Source organism: Episyrphus balteatus, chromosome 4 (genome assembly GCF_945859705.1).
Source record: "Episyrphus balteatus chromosome 4, idEpiBalt1.1, whole genome shotgun sequence".
Taxonomy (NCBI): Eukaryota; Metazoa; Arthropoda; class Insecta; order Diptera; family Syrphidae; genus Episyrphus; species Episyrphus balteatus.
In genome coordinates this window covers 36520498-36540429 of record NC_079137.1, presented here as the reverse complement: position 1 = coordinate 36540429, position 19932 = coordinate 36520498, and the positions used below count along the sequence as shown (strand labels likewise).

The window sequence follows — 19932 nt, the reverse complement described above, 5'->3', positions numbered from 1 at the left end:
ATAACAAGGTGAATGATGCATTAAAGTGAAAATATCAAAAAATCCAGATTCGCGGTTTTCGCTTTGGGCCGACGATATAACCCCTTACAAAAATAACATTAATTTTGTTCGTACTTTACTTTTCAAATATTTTCAACCCTCTGTCGGCGCACGGGTGCGAATTTGGCAGGAAAAAAATAAAAAATTACGATTTTCAAAAAAGTGGTCAAAAAAAGTCTCTTTATAAGCGTGAAAATATATTTATTTCAAATTGTGAATACAATATTCGAATTCTTCAGAAAATTTTACATCAATTTCATTTTTGACTCTCTGTAAAATATTGAGACCGAAAAAAGATCTAGCGACATGAAAAAGTATCAACCAAATTCGCACTCTTGTGCCTATCACCTCACAAAAAAGAGGTGTGTCTACAGAGGGTTAATAGTAGATGCGGGTATTTTAACTTTAATACAAGTTCTCATGTTTTTCGCCCTATAGACTTTCTACCATCGTAATGTGACGTTTAATTGTTACATTAATTAATAAATTAGTTAATTTTTTTTACAAAGAATTCAAGCAATACAGACTTTCTTAAAATAAAAAAACACGTATACGCCATACCTTTTAGAGTTGCCTTACAGCGAAACGCCTGTATTTAAAATGGAATGATTTACTAAAAATATCTAAAAACTGCAGTTTTTATACGGGTTAGCTAGCACCCAACGAACAATATAAAATAAGCTGCACAACAGATTGACAATTTTTTTCTTATATTTCAAGTTGCTTAGAATATGCAAACTTTTTTTTTTAACTTGTTGATATTTTATTAATATTTCAATATTTTTTTTTAATTTCCAAAAATTAAATGAGAAACTTCGTTCTGTTATCAAAATCATTTTAATGGTTTAAGGTTTTTTTTACAATTTTTTTACAATTCTTAGGAAATTCCTTAAAAACTCAAATTATTATTTTTTAATTTTATTATTCTTTAATTTTGTTCATAAAAACGAAAGAATTTTTTGAAACAAAATTTTGAAAATTGTTAAAAATTAAAAAAAATTTAAAATTTTATTAATTTGAATATTAAGGTAACTAAACTAATTTTGTAAAAAAATAATTTGTTAGAATCAATGTTAATATAAATTTTCAAACTGGGAAATCACCAAAAACATTTAACTTTAAAGTTTGAAGTAAATCACTTCAACTTCAGTGGTTTGGGCTACAGCTCGAGATAGAAACAAACAGACAGACGTGATCTAAAATCACGAAAAACTGAAAAATTCTTAAATTTGTTAACATTTCTGTATTTTTGACAACGTTGCGTTCCAAATTAAAGTGGAAAACTAACCATCTCTAACAATCAGAAAATATACAAAGGAATCATTTGAAATAATATTTTATTCTTAAAAGCTTAAGCCTATACATACTGTTAAGTAAACATTTTTAGTATCATTTTAAGTAACCATATGACCAATAGTATTATCACATTGCATTGTTGCTGACACGATGGGAAATGATTTCTTACCAGTTCCCACTGAGTGTTCTTTTTAAGTATAATTATGTATTTTTTTGTATTCTATCACCCATTTTTACCTTTCCTACCATATCATATTTCCACCCAACTCCTACTTCTGCGTGAGACCAGACGAAATAAGATCATTTAATAAAAGTTCAATGTTTAGTCTCACGCGCTGAGTGTTCATTATGCTGACTTGTCATTTTTGGCAAAGTACCTTTAAATGATCGGCATAATGGGCACTCGCTGTCCAACCACTTTCAAGTGAACATCAAATAAAAATTGTAATCAATAATAATAAAAAAAGGTGTTTGTATTTTCAAGGTTCTAAAGTTTAAAGAACATTTGGCGACCGTGACAGGACCTACTAAAAGAGTTTAGTGGCCTGTAAATTAATAAAACAAAACAAAATAAAAGAAAACAGTGTTGTGAAGTGAGTCGTTATTAAGAAGACTAAAAAAGAAAAAAAAAAAAAGGAAAAGAAGTTCCTTTCAATTACTAACAATTCAATATAAAAAATAATTAAAATGGTGGCTACAATTGAAGAACTTACCAATCAGCAAGAAGCTGTAGGAAAAGAAATCTGTACACTTGCTCGCAATTACGGAAAGGATGGTCCAGGAAGGAAAACCCTGGATTATTTAAATGCGCGGTGGACAAGATTAAATGAATTATGGGAAGTATTCGACAATGTTGATAGCGAGATAAGAGACAATTATCCGCAGGTAACTGAACACGAATACTTCACTAAAGGTTTTTACGATGGGGTAAAAAAAATTCATGATCAAATGAAAGATGACATCATCAAGCGGTTTGCAGTAGCGGAAGAAGAAAAATCTGATGGGGCTATAGAGGAGACCGCAGCAGTCCATCCTCAGCCGGAGCAGCTAAAAGAAGCCCTCTTAGGACCAGCAGCCGTTAAGCCCCCAGCAGGGCATTCAGAGGGAGTTACCGCAGCAATTTCCAAATTTAACATACCACCAGGGCTGACAATAAAGCCCACTTTAATAGATGACACCAGTGTAAAGGTCAACAGGATGACTACGGATAGCAAATTCCGATTACTCTGCAAAATATTTCAAGGAGGTCTTAATAAGTGCCCATTGAAATTGCGGGAAACTTTACCGCAAGAATTTAACCAAAAAACAAAAACCCTAATGACCAATTGGGATGAAATAACAACAACATATAGACGACTTGGAGGCGATGCAGCTGTAGAAGATATACAGCTTTACTTTGAGCTCCAGGATGAATTAGATTTGAGGATCACCTGGCTACCAACTAATACATTGCCAGCTGAAACAGTTCAAATGAATCAAGGACGAGCAACAACAATCAAGCTTCCAAAAATTGAGATACCCAAATTCGATGGAAGCTATCTTAATTGGCCGCAGTTCTTCGATCTATACAAACAAATGGTGCACAACCAACCAATTGCACCGGCTCAAAAATTATACTTTTTAAAGACAAATCTTACTGGAGATGCCCAAAACCTCATTCAACATTTCCATGCCACTGATGACAATTATGAATTGGCTTGGAACACTCTAGTTGACAGGTTCAACAACAAGCGGTTGCTGTTATCCGCTCAGTTAAGCCGATTGTTCCAATCAAATACCATCGTAGACACTGTCAGAAGTCTCAAGAGGCTGCATGATACAACAAAGGAAGTCATTCAAGCCATCAACAATCTCGGCTATGACACCAGTGGATGGGACCCATTAGTTGTACATCTATTGCTGGAAAAAATGGACAAAGACACCCGAATGCTTTTCGAGGAATCCCTACAAGCACCAAGAATAACACCAACTCTAACCCAATTACTGGAATTTGTCGAATGCAGGTTCCAAGCCCTGGAGACGGTGAAATCAGATGAAAGGAAGAAAGCGGTAACCACCGCATCTGAAAATAGGGAAGTTTCAAATTGTCCATATTGTAAAACTAATAATCATAAGATCTTTAATTGTAAAAAATTTATTAATCTTTCAGTTGAGGATCGCAATCAGCAGGTGCGGAAGCTTCAACTTTGCACCAACTGTTTGCAAGGACATCGTTTCCCATCGTGTCAACAGCAACGTAGATGCAAGGTTTGCAACGGGAAACACAACACTCTACTACACTATCCAAATAAAAAAGATGTCAACGTAAAAAACCCAGCATCCGGTAAGTGTGATAATATTATTGGTCGGGTGGGTGAGTTTCCTTCAGGGTCCCATAATAACAATTCTCTAGGGGTCGTATTAAAGGGTCGCGAGGTATATCTCGCCACGGCGATTGTGAACGTCGTGAGTTCAAAAGGAACGCGTATTCCTTGTCGTGCTATGTTAGACTCGGGATCTCAATTACATTTTATTACAACATCCCTAGCCCAGCAGTTAGGGAGCATAAAGCGAAGAAAGGACATTCCGATTAGCGGAATTGGAGGCAGGGAAAGTCAGGCCAATTTCGTAATAAATGTTCATTTAGAATCCAGAACTTCATCATATAAAAGAACTATTGAGACCAGTATAATGCCAAAAATAAGTGATTATATGGCAACTGCATCTCTGGATAGGCAAACTTTGCAATTGCCCTCCAATATTCTTCTTGCTGACCCTAACACAATTAGTTCCAACCGCATAGACTTGTTAATTGGAGCAGAGTTATTCTTTGAGCTTCTTTTGCCGGGAGAATTTAAAATCTCAAACAATCTTCCTCTATTGCGGAATACTAGATTAGGATGGGTTTTAGCAGGAAGCGCTGTAGATTCTTCCCAAAATTCTCATTGTCATTCAGTGTCAAAACCTAGTCTGAGAACACTAGATAAAATGGTCCGATCACTGTGGGAAAGTGAAAATTTTGAAGTTGAATCGAAGGTCTACAGCGAAGAAGAATTTAAATGTGAAAAACATTTTAATGATAACGTGGAAACAACACGCCAGGGTCAGTACATAGTACGACTTCCTTTTAAGAAAGACCCAAACCAAACATTAGGAGGTTCAAAAGAAATTGCAAAGAAGCGTTTTTATTTCTTAGAAAGAAAACTAGAAAAAAATGCAGACCTCAAAGAAAGTTACACAAACTTCATGGAGGAATATGAGCGTCTAGGTCATATGACTGCAATTCAAGAGCTTGACATACCAAAGTCAAATTATTTTCTTCCACACCATTGTGTAATTAAACCCGAGAGCTCATCAACAAAGCTCAGGGTGGTTTTCGATGCTTCTGCAAAGACGACATCTGGGTATTCACTTAATGACACCCTCATGGTTGGTCCAACAGTCCAATCAGATTTATTTTCAGTTATAGCCAATTTCAGATTACATAAATATGTATTCACTGGCGATATTAGCAAAATGTATCGTCAAATACTCATTCATCCAAAGGATAGAGCATATCAGCACATTTTATGGAGGCCAGATCCTAAGAGCACATTAAGAACATACCAGCTCAACACAGTTACGTATGGAATGGCGTCTGCCTCTTATTTATCTACAAGATGTTTGGTCAAATTAGCAGATGATTTTCAACATATATATCCTAATGCATCAAAAATTATTACAAAAAATATCTATGTGGATGACTGCCTAACAGGAGCAGATTCTCTTGAGGAAGCCAAGTTGCTTCTCAATGAAACAATAAAATTATTAAGTCAAGGAAATTTTAATTTAACCAAATTTTGTTCAAATGATCCACGCATTCTAGAAAATATTCCAATGCAAGATCGAGAAAGAATGTTAACAATCTATCAGTCGGAGGTCATTAAAACCCTTGGTTTGGTTTGGGACCCAATTGAAGACACATTCAAATTTTGCTACAAGTACAATGCACCCAATGATTTAAAGATTACCAAACGCCGCGTTCTTGCCGACTTGGGAAAATTCTTCGATCCCTTGGGATTGATAGGCCCAGCCATATTACTAGGAAAAATATTTTTACAAGAACTTTGGAAATCTAAGATATTGTGGGATGAGAATCTGCCTCAAGAACAGGCTTATAAGTGGGTAAACTATTTATCAGAATTTTCTTCTTTGTGTGAAATTAATATCCCACGCCTTATCTTAATAGACTCAGCTACGAAATTAGAAGTGCATGCATTTTCCGATAGTAGTGAAAGCGCATATGGCGCATGCATTTACTTAAAATCTATTGATAATGAAGGGAAAGTTTTTGTTCAATTGTTATGTTCAAAATCTCGTGTCGTTCCCTTAAAGGCGACAACTATAGCTCGGTTAGAGCTTCAGGCGGCTGTCCTAATGGTGGAATTAGTGCAAAAAATCCTTCCAATAATCAGTAGGACGATCACATCAGTCAGTTATTACACCGACTCTACAACGGTTTTAACATGGGTAAAGGCACCTTCCTATACTTGGGAGACATATATAGCAAATCGTGTAGCAAAAATCCAATCTAAATCAGATTTGAATCATTGGAATTATGTAAAGGGAGTATTAAATCCAGCAGATCTTATATCGCGTGGGTTAGGAATGCCCAATCTTGTAAGATCAACCATTTGGTTCAATGGCCCTGAGTTTTTAAGACAAACTTCAAGTATACAAATGGAGTATTCGATTCCAGAAGAAATCTCTGGGCATCGAAGGCCAAAGACAGTGCTAAATATGTCAATCCAAAATGATATAATAAATTCAATCAACCATAAAAACTCGTTTTTTACACTGCAGAAAATTTTTGCACATTGCTATAGATTCATGATGAATTTTAATATTCGCTGCAAAGGAAACAGAAGAACTGGTTCTTTAACCGCGGAAGAAATCCAGAAAGGAACGCATTTGTTATGGAGGATTGTTCAATTAAGTGTTTTTCCCGAAGAGTATAAGGCACTTCAGGCAGGGAAACCTCTCCGCAATACCTCTAGCATAATTTCGTTAAGCCCATATTTTGATAAAACAACAATGTTAATACATGTGGGTGGAAGACTTAAAAATGCTGAAATTCCTTCCCAAGCAAAAAATCAAATATTACTCCCAAAAAATAATATAGTTACCACATTACTCTTAGATCACTTACATAAAAAACATCTACACGTTTCCCATAGAACACTTGTATCTATCTCTCGGCAACAATTTTGGATTTTGAGTGTAGGAAGAGAAACACAAAAGGTACTTTCTAAATGCATCCAATGTTTCCGTGCGAAACCCAAATCCATAGATCAATTAATGGGTAATCTACCTAAGGAAAGAATCGTACCTTCTCGCCCATTCTATTATTCAGGGGTGGACTTTTGTGGGCCAATACGAACACATTATAATATTCGAGGGAAAACTTCAACAAAATCGTATCTTGCAGTATTTGTATGCTTTTCAACAAAAGCTATTCATATTGAAGTTGTATGCAACCTTACTACTGAATCATTTATTAACTGCTTGAAACGATTTATAAGAAGACGAGGTGTATGCCATACTATATTCTGTGACAATGCCACAAACTTTGTAGGGGCAAGAAACCAATTAAAAGATTTTCAAGATTTTCTTGATTCGTCTGAAACTCAATCATCGATTAATTCAAATTGTTTAAAAATGGGAATTAACTGGAAACACATTCCACCACGTTCTCCCCATTTCGGAGGCCTTTGGGAGGCCGCTGTTAAATCCGCAAAAACATTGTTGTTAAAATATTTAGGAGAAGCGTCTTTAACTTATGAAGAGCTTTCCACAGTTGTGATTCAAATTGAATCTATCTTGAATTCACGCCCACTTACACCTAACTCCTCAGATCCTAATGACATGCAGGCATTGACTCCCGGTCATTTTTTAATTGGTGCTCCGTTGACATCGCTTCCAGAACCTGACATAACTGATCATAACATCTCAAGATTAGACAAATTTCGTCAGATTCAGCATATTCAACAGCATTTTTGGCAAAGATGGTCAAATGAATACCTCCATCTTCTTCAACAGAAATTAAAGTGGAAGGTGGAATCCAAAAATCTAGAACCTGGAACAATGGTTGTTTTAAAAGATGCACACCAGCCTCCAATGAAATGGAAGCTCGGACGTGTAATCGAAGTTGTCAAGGGAACAGACGGATTAGTACGAGTGGCATATGTTAAGACTGAAACCGGCACATATCAACGAGCTGTTCAAAATCTTTGTCCCCTACCGATTGACCATAAAGAGCAGCAAAAGGATGCTGCACAAATCCCAATAAAAAAACAACCCCTGATGAGATTAAGAAGTGGGAGATACCTCCTTAACTCTTTAACATCATTATTATGCTTCATGTTGCTATTGTTTCCATTAGCTGCCTCTTCAGATACCGAACCAATAAGAATAACCCAATTTGACCATCCCACAGGGATTTATTTTGAAGATATAGGTAGTGCGAGCACCGTTAATAGTTTTTGGAACATTTATATATTTTATAATTTATCATCATATTGGCTAGAGCTAGGAGAAGTGAAAACTTATTTACAGAGAATGGATAATATTTGTTTAGATGAATTGAAAATTAATCCGTACTGTTTGCCTACAGTAACAGCTCTCAAACAAAGAGTTATAGCAATCGAATCAAACAATGACCTCATTCATAACACTGGTCAACAAGGTTTTTGCCACAAGAACCAAAATATACTTTTCTAGTATTTTTTGGGGTGCTGAATCCGAATCTGAAGTCAGAAAACTTTGATTGGCCTTCGTTTTTAAAATATTACCGTTAGAAAATGTCAAAAAACGTAATTTTGGCTGTTTTCGAGGTTCTGTTTTTATATGCGGTAATTCATTACAAACAAATTTGTAACGGTTATTATAAGAACAGATATTCTTCTTTCAAAAACTGTTTAAATTTTCCCGATATCTCTTTTATTGCCCGAGATATTTAAAATTTAAGTAGTGGTCTTTCATTCAGAAACAACACTGGCCAACCAAATTAAACTTTTTTTGCCACAAGAATCAAAATATACTTTTCTGAAGGTTTTTGGGTTGCTGAACTCGAATCCACAATCAGAAAAATTCTATTAGCCTTCGTTCTTGAAATATTACCGTTATAAAATGCAAAAAAAGGGTTTTTTTTATAACGGTTATATTTCTAGAACGGAGGCTAATAGAATTTTTCCGATTGCAGATTTGAGTTTAGCAGCTCGAAAACCTTGAGAAAAGTATATTTTGGTTCTTGTGGCAAAAATTCTGTGACCAGTGACTTGAACTTTAGATTAAGTTTAGTTTCTCTTTGGCTTATTAAATGAAACTTAAGATATCTCGAGCAATAAAAGAGATATCGGGAAAATTTAAACAGTTTTTGAAAGAAGAATATCTGTTCTTATAATAACCGTTACAAATTTGTTTGTAATGAATTACCCCACATAAAAACAGAACCTCGAAAACAGCCAAAATGACGTTTTTTAGCATTTTATAACGGAAATATTTCAAAAACGGAGGCTAATCAAATTTTTCTGACTTCAGATTCGGGTTCAGCACCCCAAAAACTACTAGAAAAGTATATTTTGGTTCTTGTGGCAAAAAAAAAGTTAAATTTTGTTGACCAGTGTAATTATCATACTTCTTACAATAAAAGGATAAGAATTGCTAGATCTCCTTTCGATTTTATAGGAAACGTGGCACATAGCTTATTTGGGGTATTGGATCAAGATGATGCTAAGGACATACAGCACCAAATCTCTTTGGTCAACCAAGATGAACAGCATCTCGTGCATCTCTTTAAAAAGCAGAGCTCAATCGCAGATTCAACCGTAAATCTGCTTAAACGAAATAATCTGCAACTCAGTCAGCAATATCAAGGTTTTAAAACCATGTTCGAAAAATCCTTAAACAGCATTGAAAAGCATCAAGAAATAATCGATGTCAGTCAGCGCTTTTCTGCATTAACTTCATATTTGATTTTGTCAATTTCAAACCTCGAAAGAGTGCAAGACACATTACTTGACGTTCTTCTTAGTCTTAATAATGTCAAAATGAATCCTCATTTTATTTCGCCGTCACAATTTACTAAACAGCTCCAAATTATTCGGAACAACATTCCATCCCATCTTAACATTCCGACAGCATCTGTATTAGATATTTTTAAGCTGTCATCTATTAAAGGACGAAGTCTTAATGACTCAATAGTATTTGAAATGATGATCCCTTTGGTTGATAACCAAGAATTTCAGCTTTTTAATTTAGTTCAGTTTCCTCTATTTCAAAATGATTCAAGTTTCATAATAGAATTATCATCCCCTTATTTAGCAGTCACTGCAACAAGAGATAGGTATTTTGAATTAACAGAAAATCAGCTATCATCATGCCACTTCCTCTCAACGAAAAATTTTGTCTGTAACCAACAACTACCAACAATGATTCATCGAGACAGCGGTATAAGTTGTGAAGTCTCGCTTCTGAATCATTTGAGTAGTGCTTTAAGTCACTGTTGTTTAACGAGATCCATCTCTCAAGATCGATGGGTAAGCCTAAGAAGTTCCAATACTTGGATATTTGCTCTTAAGGAGGCTGTAACTGGTTTATTGGTGTGTGAAGGAATAACAAAAAGTCTTACCCTAAGTGACAGTGGTTTTATAGAATTTTTGATACCATGTATTTTAAAACTTCCACACATAGTGATAAATGGTCGAGTCTTTAGCAATACCACCTTAAAAAACTCATTTGTTCCCTCTATTAAAATTTCTGAGTCAATTAAAGGTAAAATTCCGATGAAAAATATGAACATCATAACATCCCCGAGCAATGAGACTAATTTTAAAGAGATAGAAGATTTAAAAGGCAAAATTAGTGAAGTTGATAAAGACCTAGATAATGATACCTGGGTAAATTCTATAAATACGCACGATTACCATCATTATAGCATGAGCTTCATATTATTCCTTACAATGATTGGCTTCATTATTTTTTATTTTATTAAAAAAAGAAAACCCAAACCACTTCCTAGAAGAAGCGCTCCTCGTTTTGAAATAGACACACAATTTTAAATTTTTTTTTTTTTTTGAGGGATTAGATCCCTCAAAGGGGGGGAGTATGTTAAGTAAACATTTTTAGTATCATTTTAAGTAACCATATGACCAATAGTATTATCACATTGCATTGTTGCTGACACGATGGGAAATGATTTCTTACCAGTTCCCACTGAGTGTTCTTTTTAAGTATAATTATGTATTTTTTTGTATTCTATCACCCATTTTTACCTTTCCTACCATATCATATTTCCACCCAACTCCTACTTCTGCGTGAGACCAGACGAAATAAGATCATTTAATAAAAGTTCAATGTTTAGTCTCACGCGCTGAGTGTTCATTATGCTGACTTGTCATTTTTGGCAAAGTACCTTTAAATGATCGGCATAATGGGCACTCGCTGTCCAACCACTTTCAAGTGAACATCAAATAAAAATTGTAATCAATAATAATAAAAAAAGGTGTTTGTATTTTCAAGGTTCTAAAGTTTAAAGAACATTTGGCGACCGTGACAGGACCTACTAAAAGAGTTTAGTGGCCTGTAAATTAATAAAACAAAACAAAAATGACAAGTCAGCATAATGAACACTCAGCGCGTGAGACTAAACATTGAACTTTTATTAAATGATCTTATTTCGTCTGGTCTCACGCAGAAGTAGGAGTTGGGTGGAAATATGATATGGTAGGAAAGGTAAAAATGGGTGATAGAATACAAAAAAATACATAATTATACTTAAAAAGAACACTCAGTGGGAACTGGTAAGAAATCATTTCCCATCGTGTCAGCAACAATGCAATGTGATAATACTATTGGTCATATGGTTACTTAAAATGATACTAAAAATGTTTACTTAACATGATACTAAAAATGTTTACTTAACACATACTGTACCTACTGCCCATTTGTAAAAATAGAAATCCCCTTTAATTTCTAGTTCAGACAATTTAAATTTTTTTCTGTGAGCTTAACTGGATACTAAACATTGTTCAAGAGCTGGAGGTAATAATTTTAGTTTTAACTATTCAGTTTTTTGAACAATTCAATTATACAAAACTGAATGTTTAATAAATTTCTCAAAAACAATACCAAAAGCTTAATACATAGCTTTAAAAACCATGCTGTTCATCCCTATTTTAAAACATAAATCACGAGTCCATTTTAGGAAGCATTAATTAAACAAAAAAAAACTTAATACAGTCACCCATTTAAATGAATTCCTGTGGAAATAGCAATAAACTTAGCAAAAACAATACTCTTAAATCCTCAATCCTTCGTTCGTTCATTGGTTTGTTCGTTAGAAGCCGGAATTCTTCTTTTAATCGCCGTTTGTTCCAGAAAAAAAAGAGAAAAAAAACTATAAATCCAAATCTAATATGGTTGAGCATGAACCATACCACAAACACACAATAGATAAAGTGAAAGCTGAAATCGTATGGGAGAAAAAAATAAAAGGCAGCTAACACATATGGCAGGACAATATATACCACATGGAGACACAATCGGAAAATGAAATAAAATTGGGTCACTTGTGGTTATAGAACCGCGCGGACATTATTAACAGAGCCAAAAAAGAGGACAACCACCGCATCGCCCAACAGCAGAGGCAGACCAGAAAAACAATCCTCTAAAAAGGACTCTTCGAAACGGTGCTGGTGTCTCCATGATTAATTTGTTTCAGTTTTCCAAAATGAAACGAACGTGGAAAACAGTTGTTGTGTTTCACAAAAACAAAAATGTCATTCACTCACATACCGCCCCAAATAACGCTAGACACTCACTCTCTTAAGACATATAAGTTTTTTTTTGTTTTGTGATTTTGGTTCAAATCTCTTTAAAAGATTGCAATTTTTTTGCTCACTTAGGACAATTTTAGAATTCAATGCGACAAAAACACCAACTCATCATCATCGTGTCGTGGGAATTAAAAATACCACCAAGGTGACGGTGGACATAATGGCAGCAGCACTCAGTGACGTCTGAATGTCTGTCAATATCGTAGACACTCTTTTTTAGAGTGCCTTGTGAGACATTACGTTTTAGCGAAGTCATTTCACTTAGAAAATCAATGTTAACTGTGTGAATTTGTTTGTTTGTCAATTTTGATGGTTTACCTTGACTTTTTGATTTGAAGTTTTTTTTTTTTGTTTTATTTTTATTTTTTAAGACACTTTGCGGTAGTTTATTTTTTATTTTCGGTCACAAACGCACGCTAAATCAACGATCAGCTGAAAAAATCGCGAAAGACTGAAATTTCGAGCTAATTTTCTCGAGATCGAATTTGCAGATTATTGTGTGTATTTGAGAAAAAAAGAAATGAGCTTTATTTTTTGTTGTTGTTTATCTGTTTTATTTTTATAATTTTGTATTTATTTATATATTTTTATTTATTGGATTTGAGAGATGAAAAAAAAAAAAACATTTTTTTTTGAATTTCGAAATAAGTGCTGATCGTGAAATCGTCTCACAGATCTCTGATAAACTTGTTTATTTCTGCGAAAGTTCAACAACTGTTTTGTTGAGTATTTGGAATGAGTTTTTTTTTTTATATAGAAGTGCGGTATTTTAACTGCAAACTTTTTTGGCAATACATTTCTAGAAAAGTTAGTTTTCTAAAAAATTGTCAAATTAAACTGAATAGTTTATCGAACAATTTGGTTTTATAAGAAATCTAAAGTATGCATATGCGTTAAATTTTTATATATTTATATTTCTTTACATTTGAATTATTATTTTAATAAGATTGCAGCTCCAGTCTAAACGTGGAAGAATAAGACCTCTTCTATACGACATTTATTTGATAAACCACATAAAGGTAAAGCTTTTTGTCGCAATTTAAACAAATTACCCTGTAAGCTAAAGGAAAATTGACATCATATCCGTAAGCTAATCTCCCAAAGAACCCGCTCAACGCTGGATATCTTTTTGGCAACCTCAACCTTTGGTGACTCGTATTTTTGTCTAATAACCTTCAATTCCAAATTTTACCCGCCAGCCGACCTAAGGAATACATTAAATATCTTATTAGTTACAGAGATTGATCGACGAATACGATTCATTTTATTTACATCCAAAAGAAACTTTCTTAACAAAGATTTTGACGCTGTGTCATTGTCCTTTTAGAGATAGCTGCAGTGCTGCAGTCTCCGTCGCACTTGAAAGCCAGAAGAAGTGAAAGACCTCCCACTATAAAAATCAACATCTACCCGTGTAAATCCAATCTTTACCATCATAAATACACTGAGGGAAAAAATAAATTAAAGTTGAAACGTCTTTGTTTCAAAGATGAACAACTTTGAAATATGTTGTTTTAAAATAGGAAACCACAAAAAATGAACCTTATTTCCACGTTGATTTTAAAATGTTCATCTTCAACGCAAAATCATTCCGAATAATAGTTAAACCAATGTGGTTTTCATTGATTTTATGTTGTTTTATGGTGGCTTTTCCCTCAGTGTAGAGGCTTCAGAAGCGGCATTATAGGATTCACTAAACACAGCTTAACTACTAGGCGGTGCTGATTGAACTCAAATGTGTAAACATCATGTTTAGGAACACTGTGAACCACTGACGTTAAAAATTAGAAGAGACTCCAAATCACCAAACCAAGGCCACACGCAATCAGGAAAATTTACAGCTGAATTGGAAATAGGATTTTCGTGCCAAAAAACAATACCACCACTAATGGTGAGGTTACATCTAACAAGGACAAGGCCAAAGCTTTTGCGGACTACTTTGAAAACCATTTCTAACTAAATCCACTCTCGAACTTTGGATTTCTTGATGAAGTTGAAGATCCTTTGGCGATTCTTATCAACAATTTCCCTATACCCAATGCAAACTTTCTAAAACTTTCGCTCTTGCCAACAAAAAAAACGATAATGACGTCTTTGAATATAAGCTGATTCCTCTACTCAGCTTCTTCTTCAACGGCTGAAAACTTTCTTCGGCAAAAACAAAATCAATCCACTCTAAACCCCTTTAAAACTCAAGCGATATTTATAGCTCTTTCTTTGAACTCAAACGACTATAGACATTCGACATATCTTGGATGCAAGGACTTCAATTCCCGATAACTTAATTTAAAAAAAGTTTCTTTCCTTCGTTTCGTTCCTTCAATCGTTTCGTTCCTTCAATCGTGCTCCTAATGTCCAGATCGGAATCTTTCAATCAACAACAAGGACCACAAAAGCAGAAAATGCACATAGATCCAAACTGAGACCATTCCTCTTCAACATCTTTGTCTCCGACAAACTCTGACCTGAAAACACGGAAAGTCTAATGTTTGCCGATGATTCCATGACATACGCGAAGTCTATAATCCCCGATGAGTCACAGACTTGATTTGCAGACTTGAGTCGATGATTTGAATGTCAGACTTGAAATTTTTTCATAAACATATCGTGTCGGCGGAAAGCAAAATTGTTAAAAGTCACAAAAAGCTAATTTTACAGGAGTTTCAAATTGATTGAAAACCATATTTTTTTGCTCGTCGGGAATTCAAGTTATGTTTTTTATAGAGTTTGTTCTTTCCTTTTGAATAAACCATACAAACTTACTTTATTATTAAAAACATACTATTTTTTTTAATATTTTTAAAGATTAAAATACCAAAATTGGACATACATAGAACAATTCCTATACAAGTACGCACTTTCCTTAAATAAAAAATGGACTTAGAACAAAATATGATGGGACTTAGAACAATCAAGAAAACTCGGGAACTCATTTTCAGAAGGTTACTTACATGTTTTTTACTTTTCGATGTCCTATTAAATTATATTATCTGCTAAAGAAATTTTTTAGAAAAAAACACTTTTCAAATTCGGAAAGAGTACCCTCAAATTAGTAAAACTGCATTATTATCTCATTCTCGGTAAAAAGTGGATTTAGAACAATTTTGCTTTCCGCTACGGGCTATACGTACATACATAATATATAGCACTTTTAGTTTCATCCGTTTTTTTTTCAGATTCACTCATTCTTACATTTACGTTCTTACCATAACGTAAGTTTTGTGCCGCCATTGCTATTGACCTTTAGAATTTTTATCATACAATAACGATAAACTTATTATTCATTTGTTTATGTTAAATTATTTGTTTCTCTTAAAAATCATTAAAACATTTTTTTTCTACACCTTTATGGGATTATTAGATATAAAGTGTTTTATTATAGACTCTGTCGCACTTTCAAGCTATTTTTAGAAAAAAGAGCAAAATAAAAATAGTTCTTTTTAAGCGACACGCATTTTCCTCAATGTAAGTGCACCAAATTTATTAGTCAAAATATTTTTTTTTTCAGATTTATTTTTGAACGATTTAATTTGCTGAAAAGTTTGCTTTTATGTGTTTTAAGTTCATCAAAATTAATTTAAAGTAAAAATTATACGAATTCAGTATCGGCAAAATAGGCTAAATTTAATTTTACACATCGCTGATAACTTTAGTTGATAACAATTGATTAACTTTATGGATTTAAAAGTTGTTCAATATTTAAAAATAGAAATTCTAAAATCACCTCCATTCAATTGCAAACAATAAATTGCTGCGGGTTTTCAAATTTTATTTGGTGAAAAGATAATTTATTTTAGTTATGGATTTTTATATTTTCACCCAAAAAGCTAATAACGATAAAGTTTGAGGTTTTAATTTAAATTGAGGTCACTTCTTCTAACGATGATAGCTGCATTGACAGGTTCATTCATTTTTTTTTTTTATTTTTTCTGTATACAAAAAAAAAGAAGATTTATGATGTGGCAGAGCAAAAAATCTCTGCTCGTGATTTATATCTAAATATTGATTGTTTGATAGAGGATGGACAGGACATACACAAATCAAGATGAGTTATTTCGGGTGTAGGTACATGTCCTCATAATGATATAAAAATATTTTCTTGTTGCTTAAAATTGTTATTTTATTAATTAAGTCGATAGTAGCAATTTATATTTGGCAATTGGAAGAGGTTTATTGGATGTGTGCAAGTGGCACGTGGAAAAGGGTGCCAGTTCAAGTGCTATTACACGTGTGGTCAAATATTTTTTTCTCTTTGACTGGAATTTGAAAAAAATTCCCAATTCAGTTTGTTCTAAATTATCAATATGGATGGATGGATTTTGTATTCAGCGATTTTTGGGAAATCCAAAATTTTTAAGACCTAAAATAACGGTAAATACAAGGTATATGAACAGACCATTTAGAAAAAATGCATTTTGAAAATTTTCTTCCAAACCCATCGAGTAAGACATTGAAAGGGTAATCTCTTAAAGCTCAATTCATATCTGAAAACCAAAAGTTTTTGGAGGTCTGATGGTTCCTGAGTTAGCAGCACACAAATATTTTGTTCTTATATTCGGAGGCAGATAACTTGGAAAAAAGTTTTGGTTTACAGATATGAGTTCACAGTGAACAGGCTTATGAATTTTAGTAAAAAAATTACAAGTTTTTTTTCTCAGATTTCAATACCCCTTGCCGAAAAAAAAATTTATTTTGAAAAATTTCCTTTAAAGCCATCGAATAGGGCATCGTAAAAAAGATCTCTTCAGACCAGAGATCAGAAATAAATCTCAACCTTTTGAAAAGTTCCTTAATAACTCTTATTTGTTGCCATTTTCAATAAAGGTCATAAAATAACCTTTATTTTACAAAGGAAAAATTTTGGTCAAGGTCTGAGAGAAGCCTTTATTTTGTATTTTTTTTATGTTTCGGTCAACCAGAGAGATTTATCATCTGTAAATGTATCAATTAGAACATCGGTCTTCTGAAATATTCGAAATTGCATTGGTTGTGCTTGTTTTCCCAGCGACTCAGTTTGCTCCAATCAGTCATATTTCATGGTGAGTTCGATTGAGAAAAATATTTTCTCAAGTCAATGCTTAAGTTGAGAAAAATCTTAACTTGAGTAAGGACTATGAATTCCGCTTTAACCCTCTACCGCATACTAACCCATATATGGTTTATCGATTTCATATTGATTTATTCCCGTTATATTGCACCAAATGTCAAAAAGAAAAAACTTTAATAAAACTATGTCTATTATTTTATAATTGACCGGTTTTTATTATCAGTAAGAGAGTCATGATTCTGAAATAAACTCATTGTTTCAAGATCAAGTCTAAAATGCAAATCAGTGAATAAAAGTGTGAACTTTTCAAATGTTTTTTTATAAGAAATAAGTAAGTTGCATCCAATTAAAAATAAGTTTCGTATGAATTTATTATACTTTTATATGTTTACGAAGTTTGTTTTTTGTTTTTTTTTAATAATTTTTGTCTTTTTTTGCGTTTTTTCCAAAACACCATATATGGGTTATCATGCGTTGGCGACTTACATTACTGATTTCTGTGGGAATTTTTTTTTTTTTTTGTAAAATGAATTCGAAGACTTTCTATGGAAAAAATAAGTGTGTTAATGCAAAACTGGTGATGGCTTTCGAAGTGATGACGATCTAGCTTCAGATTCTGGCCCTTTTTAACATCAAACAAGCCATCTCCGAGCACTTTTGCAAATCTGTAACACCTAAAATGTCACGAAAAAGATGATTCCCTTCCGCTTTGGCAGGTGATCAAAGCAGAGATGGAACAAAACAAAGCTGAGGGAGTTATATACAAGTCACGGAAGTCCAGCCCCATCTAATCCCGAAACTACAATTCACTCACAACAACCAAGGGCAAAAGCCGTTGAATTCAGTACTAACTGAAAACATCGACCATATCCCTGAATGACAAACAAAAACACCAATATGTCAAATTTGGGGACTGAAAACGTATTGTGTACATGTAGAAAATGGAAGGTGTTCTTCTGCAACAATGATAAAAGAAAGAGTTTGAATAAATTCCATGGATAAGGAAAGTCCGATGTAATAAAAACATATTTTACAAAACATACCTTGAATGCATACTAAACCATATATGGGTTATTAATTGTTTGCTGGAAATCGACTTGATGCATACTAACCCATATATGGTTTATGTTTCTAAAAATTTATATATATGTAAAAAAATAAAAAAAATTTTGTAATACCTTTTTTCAACCCCTAATAAAGCTAAAAAATTGTTTAAAAAATTTTTATTTCATTTCGTTCATAATTCATGCAGTAGAGGGTTAAGTTTACAAATATGAGTTCACTGTGAGCAGGCTTATGAATTTTAGTAAAAAAATTACAATTTTTTGTTTCAGATTTTCGGAAAAAATTCAAGGGGTAGGGTAGAGTTGGCTATTTTCGGCCGTCTCCAGTTTCCGGCCACCTTTCCGAAAATCGTTATAACTAGGGATTTCATAGGGTTTATTCCAAAATTTTGCTCTTATACTGTTCTCTTATTTGTTAGAACAGCATACGAGTGAAAATTTGGAATAAACCCCTTCGAAATCACTTGTTATAACGATTTTTTGAAAGGTGGCCGGAAACTGGAGACGGCCGAGAATAGGCAACTCTACCCTACCACTTGCCAATACAAAATGCATTTTTAAAAATTTCCTCCAAATCCATCGACATCGAAAGAAAGGTTTCTTTAAGCCCTTTTCATAACTGAAAATCAAGATCTGGGTGCTTATTTGAATACAAAATTTCTTAGTTTCGGAGGCAGAAAACTTGGGGCCAAGGTTTCGCAACAATTTTTGGTTTGGAGATATGAGTTTACAGTGAGCAGGTTCATGAATTTTGGTAAACAAAACTACAAATTTTTATTCTTGCCGATAAAAAAATGAATTTTGAAAAATTTCCTCCAAACCCATCGAATGGGAAATCAAAAAGGTCTCTTAGCTCAAAGTATCATCTTAACCTTTTAAAACTATAGGTAAAGGTGTAATGTTTGAAAAACAGCTTTTTTTTCTCATCTAAGTCAGATAAACAATTTTTTTTTTAAATGTATAACAAGCAAGTCTCATTACTTTTTAAAACTACCTTAGGTATGAAAATATAAAAGCAAACTCAAACCTCAGAGTATTCTTAATCATAAATCTTATTTATAATCTCCAAGTAAATGGACCATCGCACACATTCATTAAGATTTTCAATTCATAAGCTCACTCTCTTTCACCTTCATACAAAATCTCTTTTTAACCATGATGACGGTTCATTTCGTTAGTTTATTCAAAAGGATCAACAATTAAATCCCTACATCACTAATCCTTCCTAATCTGCTCAACTTCATTCCATTTCAGTAGTTTTTCTTTTAGCCAAACTTCAATCCTCAACCATACCGCAACCGCAACACAACACCCGCCCCCTCTCAGCCAGCTCTCGCCTTCCCCCTCATTCCACTTAACACCATAGAGACCGTGCCACCAAATTAAAATCAACTTCTTGCTGGCAATAAGAGTTCCGCTATCACACGATTCTGGAGCACAGCCAAAGTTTCAATTGCAGATCTCTGGAGAAGATTTTGAACACGGGGCATTTCGATTTCATGTTCTTTTTTTTTTGAAGGACCGATTCCCTTTTCCGTTCACTTCGGTTGATTGCCAAAATTCAAAAACACAGCCAGTTACACAAACAGCATGTGGTTTTTGTTCAAATTTGTTGTACAAAGGACGAAAGTAT

General features: G+C 33.6%; 1 protein-coding gene across 4 annotated transcripts in view; it reads right to left on the bottom strand.

Moving 5' to 3' along the window:
• LOC129920207 (uncharacterized) overlaps nt 1-19932 on the bottom strand; it is a 115534-nt gene that overhangs the window by 48409 nt on the left and 47193 nt on the right. The window contains exon 1 of one of the 4 annotated variants that reach the window (XM_056001454.1): nt 12507-12709. The exons of 2 other annotated variants lie outside the window; for them this stretch is intronic. The gene's annotated coding sequence lies outside the window, so the exon portion shown is untranslated. Of the gene's footprint in view, nt 1-12506; nt 12710-19932 lie in introns of those variants that run through there. One more of the 4 variants, XM_056001457.1, reaches the window with a different exon arrangement.